This window comes from Neopsephotus bourkii, unplaced genomic scaffold, assembly GCF_033783945.1.
Source record: "Neopsephotus bourkii isolate Nb327-2 ecotype Australia unplaced genomic scaffold, CSIRO-AGI_Nbou_v1 NB_1572, whole genome shotgun sequence".
Lineage (NCBI taxonomy): Eukaryota > Metazoa > Chordata > Aves > Psittaciformes > Psittacidae > Neopsephotus > Neopsephotus bourkii.
The window spans coordinates 3,896,122-3,908,377 of NW_026902048.1; the positions used below are offsets into that span (position 1 = coordinate 3,896,122).

Genomic DNA, 12,256 nt, shown 5'->3' on the forward strand with positions numbered 1-12,256 from the left:
AAGCCTCACAAAGTGTCTTTAAAGCAGCCATGGAAAACAAGAAGAGGATTCCCTAGTGACCCTGTGATGGTGTAAGTCTGTCAGAGATGGTCAGCTATCTTCCATCACAAGGCATTTCCTGCCCCCAGCATAAGAAGACAGTCATAAAGTCATATGGAAGGCAGAGTGAGAACTGAATGTAGTGAACTTCATTGCCTTAGATCTTTCCTCAGCAAAAGTAGACTTTTCCATCTATAACCAGAACCATGTGAATTCTAAATCTTCAAACCCTTGTGGTTTCCCACTTTGTTCTGTGGCTTTGACATACTAGGAAAACGTGGCTTGATGGCCTTATTATCCAAATGATAAATCCATCACAAGCAACAATCTGTCAGACTTCTACTAATCTAATTAATGTATCACTGACCTGTTTTCAAAGTGATTATCAGCCACCACTCAGCCCAAACAAGAGGAGTGCTACCAGTAGTATTTGTTTGGTCTCTCCAGTTAATTAGTTCCTGAGCCCCTATGCTGAATCTGCATCAAAAATACTGAGATGGCATTGAGGGTTGACAATAGGGCTTGTATGGAGAGTACTTGTTTCACATGGGCTACTAACAAGTCATCAGATACCAATAACTTCAGTTTGCTGATTGATACAGTCTGGATGGGATCTCCAAATCTACTGCAGAGATGAAAGTCACTGTGACAATTCATCAGTCACCTTCTCTTTACCATTAGAAAATGTAAAACAGTAAGTTTGCAGCAAAGATATTCATTACTAGAGCCCAGCTGGAGCTTTTCAAGATCAGGAATTGAAATGCACATAAACTCACTGTTTCCAATTAGGCACAAATGGTTTTCCTCTTCTTTCTTCCTCAGCATCATGAGACTTGCTCTGGATGTGGCTAAAATGATATTTTGGCAAATTATCTGACAACATTTTTGACCAGATAACCAATAGATTCAGCTTATTAATTTCTGTCATGAGTTAACCCTGGTTATCATGACCCACAAAAAGACTTCTATAATACCCCTTTTTCAGAGCACACCATACCTTTCACAGTGTAACCTTTTCCTGCACTCCCCGCAATTCCCACCTTGGGGACTCAATGTAGGACATGCAGCAGAAGACAGATATAAAAAAAACAAAAACAAAAAGCCAGAACATACACAAGCCCAGTTGTCTTGCAATGAAAATATAGGTTTCCCCAGCAGGCAACCTCCAAACGACATGCAAGACAATACATCAAATCTCGGGCATGAATATTGCAAGATCTTTTTCCCATTCTCACCACAATTTTATGACTCCTCTTACCATATATCTTAAGTATTTGGGTTCTTTTCCCAATTCAAAGGTATGTGGCTTATACGGTCCAACTTTCTCTAGAGGTCACCGTATTTCAAAGGCATGGGTTTTTAAGGCTCCATAGAAACCTTCCTTAAGGGAACTGTCGCCAGATTCTGCCTTACAACTAAAGCTGAATTCCAATGGATGCTCAGTCATGATCCCAATAGAGCCAGGGAGACTTCTGCAACTCATCATCAAGTTTCAGTCCATTGTACATCGCAGTTACTCTTTCCAGTACATTGTTTTAAAGCTGTTTTGAAGTAAACTATAAGGTATGTTACTGCTTTTCTTTCTTGAAAGCCTCATCAGACTGGCTGGGAAGAAGGAAGTGATGTACAATTTTGTTCCTGTTAATTTTGTTAATAGTCTTATGCTGCAACTTGTCTCAATGCTTTGTGACCAGTGCTGGTCTTTTCTCCCTTTTTTTTTCCCACTGACATGCTCTTGCCAAGGATATCATTATGACATTCTGTAGTAACAAGCATTCTTCTGTTCAAATTTATATCAATTAGTTTGGGACAGTAATTCAATCGGACGGCCCACTGGATTTTGAAAGACTTGCAATGATGTCAAAGTGGCGACCTTTTTCCTCCACTCTCAGCCAAAAGCCATTTTTTAACAAGGAGCTCTTGAAAAGAAATGCCACTTTGATAATTAGTTATTGATCACGGACAATGCGGCGACGAATACCATCGGATTAGCCAGACGCCAGTGGGTCGCGACACGAGGGTTTCCTTATCGCAATAATCTATGAGGAGAAATATAGAATAAAGGTCATTAAGGCTTCTGTTTTGGGAACATAACCCAGATAATTTTGCTTCCTTATTAAAAATACCAAAATGTTCTGGATGCACTTTGGTTGGAATGAACCTGTTGAAAAAAATTCCAGCTAAAAAAAGTTTGGGAAGTTTCACTCTTGAGGCAATTACACTTAAAATATTTTGATAAATTAACCCTGCTTTAGCCAGCAGCCTTACCTCACTAAAACACCATTAATCCTTCCTACTCTACAATGTCCATTAGAAACTATTTTGGATCTGCACATAAAAACACCATAACAATTATAGATCTTAAAAATAATGGACCTTTTTTTCATCTAATTTAGAAAGCACTTCAAGGCCAGCCTGAAATTGCTTCATATAAGTTATTTAATGGAGAAAAAAAAATGGCAAAGAACAATTTTATTGCACTAAAAAGAGGAGAAAAGAGGAAGGAATCCATTAGGTTTAGGGTTTATTTCAAGAATATTAATGAAATGTAGCTTTTCTGAAATGTGCAAGAATATACAAGTAGCTGTGCTATAATTTTAGCTGACTTGAGAGATTAGGTAAGTACCAAAGTAATACAACTATTTTTGAGGCATTCAGCGTGATGTTAGAGTCCCATTCTAATAGAAGCCTTATAACACCATAAGTAATACGCAATTGGACTACCCACTACTTTACATTAATAAATATATTACAGATCATAACTTCAAATTCAGCCCAGGGCTTCATAACATTATAGACTTACCTAAAATAGTTGTAATTTCAGTGTACCAATGAGATTAAAAAAAACCAACATGGTCAGAGAAACGAAAGTCCAGATTGTCTGACCTATGGAATATTACATAGGACATCAGAAACCTGCAAGTCTAAAAATCAAGCCCAGATTCCTTTGTTTCTCATCAGGCAAAATGATTTCCTTATAAACTGATGAGTAATGGCACTTAAAGCAGTGTGAGTAGTCTGATGCCTGTCAACATTCCCCAAATTAAATTGATATTATACCCACTGACTATTGGATAACTCGTGTCTGTCTCAGCACACAAAATAATGATAAAATGGATAGATACCAAGACAAGATGAACCTCTCAGACCTTAAAGTTTTTCACATAGGTTTGGTGTCATGTTGACGGGGAAGCGTGACGTACCCTTTTCATTTGTAATAAGCATCCATTCATTCCAGGGAAAAAGAACCCCATGTTATTTGACCGATGAACCACTCACGAACACAATATTAACATATTCTTGTGTTCAATAATATTTAATAAAGTTCATTATTAATTCAGTACCATTGTGGTTTTTTATTAAATTACTATTATTTTAATTTATAGTAAATTACCTCTTCAAAGAGCTTCCAAATATTCATTTTTGATACTGCAGTGTGTATGAAAACATTCTAACAATGTATGCAAGGTAACAATTAGAACAGTTACTCATTAGCTTCATAAAGGTAATCAGTTCTAACTTCCGTGATCTGAAGGTTAGTTCATTTTATTGCTGTGGCTGCATGAAACACAGTCTCAAGGAGGAAACGACAGTACCACTGAAGCTCAGGGAACTGTATGCCCACAACAAAGGTAATGTGATACAGAAGTTTTGCTCTTGGCGAATAAAGATAATTCTGCAAGTTGGATGTTTCATGACCCTTTTTCTGCCATTATCTTGTCTTGGGGACTTTGGCAGTATAATTAATTTTTAGGTGTCTTTGCTGCCTGTCTATTGTGAACTAGTATTTTATGGTTCAGATTAAGAACATTAAAAGAATAATTGCAACACTGTTCTGAGCTGTTAAGAGAGAAACCTGAAGGACTCCATCTGACAGCATGCTGATGGTCTGGTCTTCCTGCTTTTCCTTTTGTAAGCAGGAAATAGTATCTCATTCTTTAGGTAACCAGTACCACCCCCTTTTTCAATATACAGATAAACACATTGTACACATAATATTAATTATGCCTTACTTAACGACTATAACTTATGCCTGAAAGTTTTCACCGCATACCATGAAAAAAGACACACAGAGTACATATACACATGCAGAACCTTTGCTTGTGAGTGTAGAATAAGGAGAACAAACTGTTCCAGTGTAATGTACTTATCCAGGACACGTTCCAGATCATCAATTATTATCTCCTTTTTAATAGCTGGGCCCTGAATATTTCAGAAACCTCTCCCTTTCCTGACATGCAGACAGGCCATTCAGGCACAGCAAAGCTGACCTTTTCTATTAAGAATGATCAAAAAAGTAGTGGGACATCTGTCCTTCCTGACCACTGGCCACGATCTGTGGAAATCTTCTGAATGGGATAATGGTATTAATACATATATGATCAGCAGTAAAATTAAATATAAGATACATCTCTTTAGCTGAGCTTACACCTTGCAAACTTGTCTCAGTACATCATAAGCCAATGGGAAGAATACTGCCTGTCAGACCAGTTGTTTGTATAGATACCATGGTGATGGTCTGTGATAAGATACAGCATATTTTTACAACAAGGCAATAATTCTTACTTACCTATTTGCCCCAGGGTGTTCTGAGGACTAATCAGTTAGTGTTTGCTCAAATCTGTAAAAGGCCATATAAGTACTAAGTACTAGTATTATTATTACCTTATTATGATATTGACTTTACCACATTGAACTGCAGTACTTTACTTAGGTGCAATATTACCATGAAGTGTTTATATTCCCGTAATGTAAATGTTTCCTTTTGAAGGTGAGTTGAATGCCTTATTATTACATGTGAGCCACAGTATAATTTATTTATATGAGCCAGGAGACTCTAAAAATACATTCCAGGGACCGTTCCAGTTAGACTTACAGGCTTTTTACACTCTCAGTTTCTCCTGAACAGTGTTCGTTGACATGCATTTCCGAAAACCTGTTTGGCCAATCCATACAGCCCTCCAGGGCCCTGTGTTTTGCTGCACCAGTGGGCATGCTGTCATTCCTCTGGCACTGAAATACAGCTGGCTGTAAAAGCTGGGCTGCTATTCTGTTCCCGAATTCACCTGATGTGGAAGCACCCAGCCTGAGAGCAAAGCCTTAACAACCATACAAAGTCAAACCTGCAGTCCTGTGCACTATTAGCACTCACACCAAGTGCCAACATGCCCCTCACTCCCCCACGAAAAACCCACAAAGCCACCTGATCTGTCAAGTTGGCTCTTAGTATCCGTATTGCAAGCTGACAGATATTTACTCTCCTCCCCCCAGCCCTTACATCTGGATCAATGGGGACAGGCTTTCCACCCCTCAGAAGATTCACTTACATTAAGTGGCGAGGTGGAAGCAGTGAATGAACAATAGACGGCTGTCAGGCTCGACAGCAGGGCATGGATGTATGAGCGTGGAGCTGACAGCGAGGGCCTCAGAGGGTAAACTGCTTTGCTGGAACTAATTAAACAGATGAAATTATTACATGAATATGCAGATGTTGTTTACATTTTACCATATGGTATTATTTCAGGTAATAACTCGCAGGAGGATCCCTTCCTCTCATCAAGAGGAAATGAGTTGAAAAGGAGGCTCCACGTGTCACCTTTCAGTTGCTAGGCAGACATTGATATGGCAGGCTTCTCTCCAAGTCACAGGGAAACTCTTCTCCTTGTAGCTATACAACACCAGAGAGGATTTGCATTCTCCCTACTATGCAATGTTGGAAGAGATTATCTTTTATTAAGCGTAAATGTTAGGGTTGCAAATTCTTTTCCGTTAGGCACAGAAGACATGCACTTTTCCAAATGTTGATTCCCAGTGTGTGCTTTACAGCTGAGATACTGCCATAGTCCATAGGTAAGAACTGACAGATCTGTCCAAATACGTAAAGGCTGCAAGTATGACATTTCTGCAGAGTCTGACATGTGGCTGTGCTGGTTAGCATTTACTGCTTTGCTAACCTGAAGTGTTGATAACAGAGGCATTCCTTTTCAATAAGTTTCCATTCATCATACTGAAAAGGTTGCTCTCTGGAATTACAGAGGCACAGGACTACCATAGCCAACAGTATCAAAATCACTCATTATATGATTTAGGATAGGTAGTCAGCTAGAATCTGACATGACAAAATTGCTGTGCAACCTAGGCAAAGATGCAGCCTGAGAACAAGCAACACTGCAAACGAAAGGTGTTTACTATGGAAGAATGGTGACAGACTATAGCCAACACAGTGCTGAAACCGCCTGGTTTAGGAGCTGCTCATTACTAGATAAACGCAGGAAGGACAACTGCAGAAATGTAGCCACTCTTATGCCATCTGCATCCAGGCTCTAATGAAAAACTGTCACAAATCTTGAACAAATAAATATGGTTGTAATTGCCAAAACAGGACTAACAACTCCACTCATGAACAGATCCTTTTGCAGTAATGTCTGCTTCTTAAAGATGAACATGCAACTGTCCTGTCATTTTTCTACTAGATTATTGAAGATTCCCATCCTAACACAATTCAGTACTAATGTGATACTTCTTTCAGGCTGATTCAGCATCTCATTTCTATAATGACCATTTTCATATCCTCTGAGGGATCAGTGGCACCACCTTTTTTATTAGATGCTCAAAATATCTTTGTATTACTCTTTTTATTGCTTCTTCTAAATGTTCCTAGCTGGTAAGCAGACTGACCATATCGATCTTTCCCCAAAAGCTCAAGTACCAGATATGTTTCTGTAGTTCATTGACAGGGGATAATGCCAAGTTACATCACCACTGCACTGACAGATTGGTTGCACATTGCCACTGATACATTTGGCTTCCAAATATCTTTCTTAGGTACATCATTTTAATAGATTGTTGGGGTCACTGATGACCTATATCATTTAAGATGCAAAGACATGATGTCAGTGGTGTAAAATGTGGTCTTGATCAAGCTATCATACTGTATTTTTGAAATAAGAAAACTGTTTTCTCTTTACCACTGTTTCCCCTGTAAAACTCCAACTGAATCACAGAATCCCAAGGGTTGGAAGGGACCTCAAGAGATCATCTGGTCCAACCCCCCTGCAAGAGCAGGGTAACCTAGAGTACATCACACAGGAACTTGTCCACGCGGGCCTTGAATATCTCCCATGGAGAGCCAGTATAACTGCCTCTGGCCATTCAGAGTGCATGAACAAGAAAAAACCCCAACCAGGTCTCCTTCACTTAGAGATAGATAGCTTTATACAGAGTCAGTGCTGTAAGTTCAGAATGGATTTCTTTGACTTTGTCTTCTGACATAAACATTTAGCAGTATAACATATATATCAAAACAAACCAGAGCAGTTCACTTTATATACACTCCCTTTGGAGAGGAGGTGAGAAAACAAACACAGAACAGATGTTAGTTATGCTTAATGTACTACTGGAGGGTACTCAGATACTAAGGTGATGAATATGGTAAAAGACATGAGTATTCCTTTCTGCAACTGCTATTCCTAAGTGACAAAAAAGCAACGAGAAGTGCTTCATTCCTCTGCTCATCAATGCACCACATAACAACCAGACACTGAAGATAAACACTCTGTGTTTTCCTCAGGAAACTAGCACATAAAACAAACGTTGCTACTAATTGCTGACACCCACCTTTCCCTCCTTGTTTGGTATTGCTGAATGTTGGCTTTGATCATGCAAAAAACCACATTCCTCCACAGTAAGTTAAATCACTGCAGCAGTTAGGAAAAGTTTCTGTAAGTTCTTGTAGACTGTCTTGTCAAAGTCTTTGTCTTTCTTGTTTTATTCATAATGTTACATATTATATTACACAAAGTCTTGTTTCAGAAAACTATTAATTTTTCACTAGAAATTATTCCCCTGGGTTGTAGGGTGAAGCCATGGGTTTTGTTGGGCACACATTTGTCACATCCTTGCCTTAGACCTGCCACTGCGCATTTTTGTATAACCACAACCATGTCTTTCCTGCTAACAAAGACACCCGGTTGTGGAGCAGTTTTCGTCTCTCATTATACAGCTTATTGTCTGCCCACGATGTATATTATGTTTCCTGGTCCTACTGAAAAAGAGCCTAAGGGGAGAAAGGCAACAGCATGGCAATAAATTCAAGAACTTCAGTATCAGGATAAGAGAAGAACTTGCTGCGAGTGATCAGAGGTGTGGACGAGGGAGCAAATGAAACCAGAAGTGCTATAACAAAAGCTGAGAACGTCCTGTTGTGGGCATCATGGGAGGTGGAGAGCAACTGCACACAGATCACTGAGCAGGCACTGCCTAAGGCTGTTACTGCTGAGCAGAAGTCATGATACAGCTATTATTAATAATAGTATAATGGTGCTCAGAGGTCTCTTGATGGTATCAGAAGCAGCAAATGAGACACCAGATGAGGCCTGGAGAATAAGGTCCTGCCTTATGCCTTTCCATCTTTTCTCATTTACCTCTACCAGGCAGGCTTTCTACAAGTCTGTATAACTTCAAAGCTCTGTATACTGTATAATCTGAACACAGATTTACATAAGGAAATGCAAGAACATAAGTATATATATCTAATTTCCTTAAAAATCACTTTTTTTTTTTCTTCTATTTACTATTAGAGTGAATCACTACCAGTTATTCACTGGACTTCTTTTTTCCCCACTTGCTAACATGTCTTAAGTTCCTCATCTCAGTCTTCTGGACATCATCCTGTTGTTTTAGTATTACTGCACTGATCTCCTCAGCTCACTGTCTGGGTATTGTGAACTCATGTGGAGACAACTGTGACTTCTTTATGCTTGGAAAATGTCCAGTGCATTTGTGGTACTAAAAAAAAAAGGACAGTAGGTAAACTTTGTTTTCATTTCTTCTCACTCATCTTTTGTTCTTCCAAGGAGTCAAATCCACTTGGCAGGCACTGACTGCGCAAGATAACTTACTAATGCTGTAAGGCATACAGTTAAAATTAGCATGTTCATCAAACACGTATGTGGTTTATCACACAGAGCTGAGTTAACTGTGGCTTCTTACCTCCATTAGAAAGTCCCAACGAGCAAAGGGCAGCAAAATATCCATTTGTTTTCTCATAGCAGATTCTGTTTCAGAGTTTCATACTTCAGCATTTTGCCACCTGAGGTTTAAACTTTCCCTAGTGCATGCAAGATGAAGTAAATCAAGTCATAGCAAAGACAGGTTTGGCCTGAAGTCTCTTGGATGAAGGCCCAAACCTAAGAAAACTGCATTCAAACTGAAGCGATATAAAGGAACTGATGTGTGTTCCTGACATGGAAAAGCCACAACTGTGTAATGTTTCACTTGTCCAAACTTCATGCTGATCCGCATTAAAGGGAAAAAACTTATGCCAGATCTGGAGCTGTGTTGGTTTCCATTACAGTATTTCACTATAATAAACATGATATATCAACTAGGGTGGGTTGAGGTTTTTTTCTATGAATGTTATATTGTGTTGATGTCTAGGGAGGAAGACAGATACTTTGAGCTTTATGTATTATGTAGAATTATTTTCAGGTTGTGCTAATTCACAAAGCAAACCAGAAATCTGCAAAAATTTCCCACTGCTTTAAATACCCTTCTCAAAGTTTCAAAGTCTTTTCACAGTTACATTTTGTCTTTCCATCAAGTGAAAACATCTCAGATTCCTAGAACACATCAAGGAGGTATTTCTTACACTATATGGGTCAGAAAGAGTTTCAGATATGAGGCATCAACAAATAGTCCAGAAATTAAAGAGATATTAAAGAGAAAATGAATTTAGAAGTATTTTGGTTTAGAGGGAGGTTTGAGGACCAGTTTCTGTTTGAAAGCCTATAAATTGTGTCATTCCCATCCTAAAAAGAATTCAGGCACACATGATCCTACTGAAGTTCACCAAGGAGCCTACCCACATGCAGCTCAGAGCAACACCAGGGCTCTTGTTTTGTAGAATTCAGTCCTGAAAGAAGCTAGGAGCCAGATGTCAGGTTTGTAGGCACCACCAGCTCATCTGCTGATGGACATAGCAGCTGTATGAAACCTGCTTTCCAAAAACACAGTGACATGGACTCAGAGGAATGCCTTGTGACTGCTTAATACTTGGTGTTTCCAAATAACATGAACTTACAGCTGTACCCAATGTTTCCTTATGGGGTAGGTTGAAAAGTGAAATAAAAGTGTAGGAGGGGAAGGGATTCCTTACTTTAGTGACCTGCAGTATCATTCTTGCTGTTCTTTCTGTAAACTGAAACTCTTCTTGTAGAGATTACCACAAACTCTCTACTGAGAAGGCAATCCACATACAGTCTTCTATACCTGAATAGTCACTAAGTCTGTCTGACTCTGACAATCTTTCACTAAAGTTATTCTAGGAATAGCCTAGAGGGGCTCAAGACCAGCAGACAGTCCTAATCTGAACAAGGCAGGAGAGAAGAAGGAACAGTCTGTCCAGCAGCCATAACCTATGATATGCTCAAGGGAAGCATGCTACGCAGCCCTGCTAGAATTCAGGAAGCAGGGACTAAAATTCCTTTAGACCCATCCCCAGTATTTCTGTGGTTCACATCATTTGTTTTTTTCATCTGAGGTTTACTTGTCTGGAAGAACTAAATCATGTAGATAAAATATGTGATTGATGATTTCCTACGTGACAATCCTTTCTCCATTGTAGAAGACCACTCCCTCCCATCGATGGTCTATACAAGGCTCAGCTTCCCAGACCTGTGGACTGCAAAACTCTGGATTTAATTTCTCATTCAAGTTAGTAATGGTTTTTAATCTTGTCTGAGATGATGATTTAACCACCCTCTGCTCTATAGCAGTCTGAATACGTCTTTGAAATCACCTGCTTCCTAATTACATATACATACCGCAAATGTGGGACTGTTGCATGGGTCATAAGTTACACTGAAGCCATCCTCCTTCATCCTTCCATCCATCCATCCCTTCCTCCCTCCCTCCATCATCAACTGGACAGGGTGCTGGTACATCTAGTCTTGGTCATGCTTTGTGTAGAAAGCTTGGACCAGGTGATCTTTGAGGTCCCTTCCAACCTGGAATTCTAGTATTTTCCAAAAAAACTTCCAAAAGAACTATAACTTTTAAATGGAATAAGTGGTGGAGGTACCTTTATCTTTGTTAAGTTTCCATTCAAGTTCAGTCACAAATACCAAAAGGGTATTTCTGGAAGCATTTTACACGGTGACTAATACAAAATAATTCAGCTGTGTCAGCATCCATCCAATTCTAGATCGCATTTTGGCATGTCAGACAAAAGACATCCTGGCAAAAATTAAACTGGGGAACAAGTAATAAGAGATAATGACAATTTAGATCTGTAACAGGTGTGAGTGGTAGCATCAGTGCTTGCTAATCCTTTGATAAATTCTTGCTACCTTTCAGGTCCCCAAACGTATCTGTGCAAGTATAAAGCATATTGGAGGCAGATGCTGCAGCAGATGAATGTGCTTGCCAGACAGTGTTTTGTTTGTTGGGTTTTTTTTTTCATCTAGGTATTCTTAACTGTCATGTTACACGCACCAAATAGTACTTACTTCTGGCACATTTCATTGTTCTTGGATGTTGATTAATACACTTGGGCTTTTTCCCCCCATAATTCTCTCTATTCTCTTTCCCACATTTCGTGTTAGACTTCACCTCACAGCCTTTATTCAGTTAAGTAACAACATTTACTCCATTAGCACAACTTACATGAGTGAAAAAATACTAATAAGCTTGAGTAAACTGCAGAGTCACTCGTATTTGAGCCAATCCAGTAAAGCTGGGGTTTCCCCTTATTAACCTTGAAGCATCATAATGAACATCATAAAATAGAAGAAAAACTGATTTCAGGACAATCAGATTTAAAATTGAGTTTCTTTTATAAGAACTCACCTTAAAAGAAACACAACTTGGTTCCTTTGAGTCTTACAGAAAAGAACAAAATAAAGCAAAAATAAAGATTTGCAAGGTTTATTACCTGAATTTGGAGAAATTTTAGACGCTATCAATGCTTCATCTTTTTGTACTTTTAAACTGTCTCTGATCATTGAAAAATCAGATTTTTTTTTTGCCATAATTTAACAGGAGTGGGGATTCACATTGTCACTGGCACTCACTTGGTTTGTTCCTTAAATTTCTGTAGGGGTTTAAGTCTGGGTTTTCGCTCACTTTTATTACTGTCTGAATTTAAAGAGGGGTTTGTTGGCTGCATAATGAACAGAGAAGGGAGGACCTAACTCATCCATTGCTTTGCAGATTGTTT

At 39.0% G+C, this 12,256-nt stretch overlaps 1 long non-coding RNA gene across 1 annotated transcript in view; it reads right to left on the reverse strand.

Annotated features, from left to right (window-relative positions):
* Nucleotides 1-1,620: 1,620 nt before the first annotated feature.
* LOC133221972 (uncharacterized) overlaps nt 1,621-12,256 on the reverse strand; it is an 81,020-nt gene continuing 70,384 nt past the window's right edge. Inside the window, exons 3-4 of the long non-coding RNA XR_009728135.1 lie at nt 5,367-5,490; nt 1,621-2,078 (exon numbers count right to left, since the gene is read on the reverse strand). This is a non-coding gene — a long non-coding RNA (uncharacterized LOC133221972). The remainder of the gene's footprint in view (nt 2,079-5,366; nt 5,491-12,256) is intronic.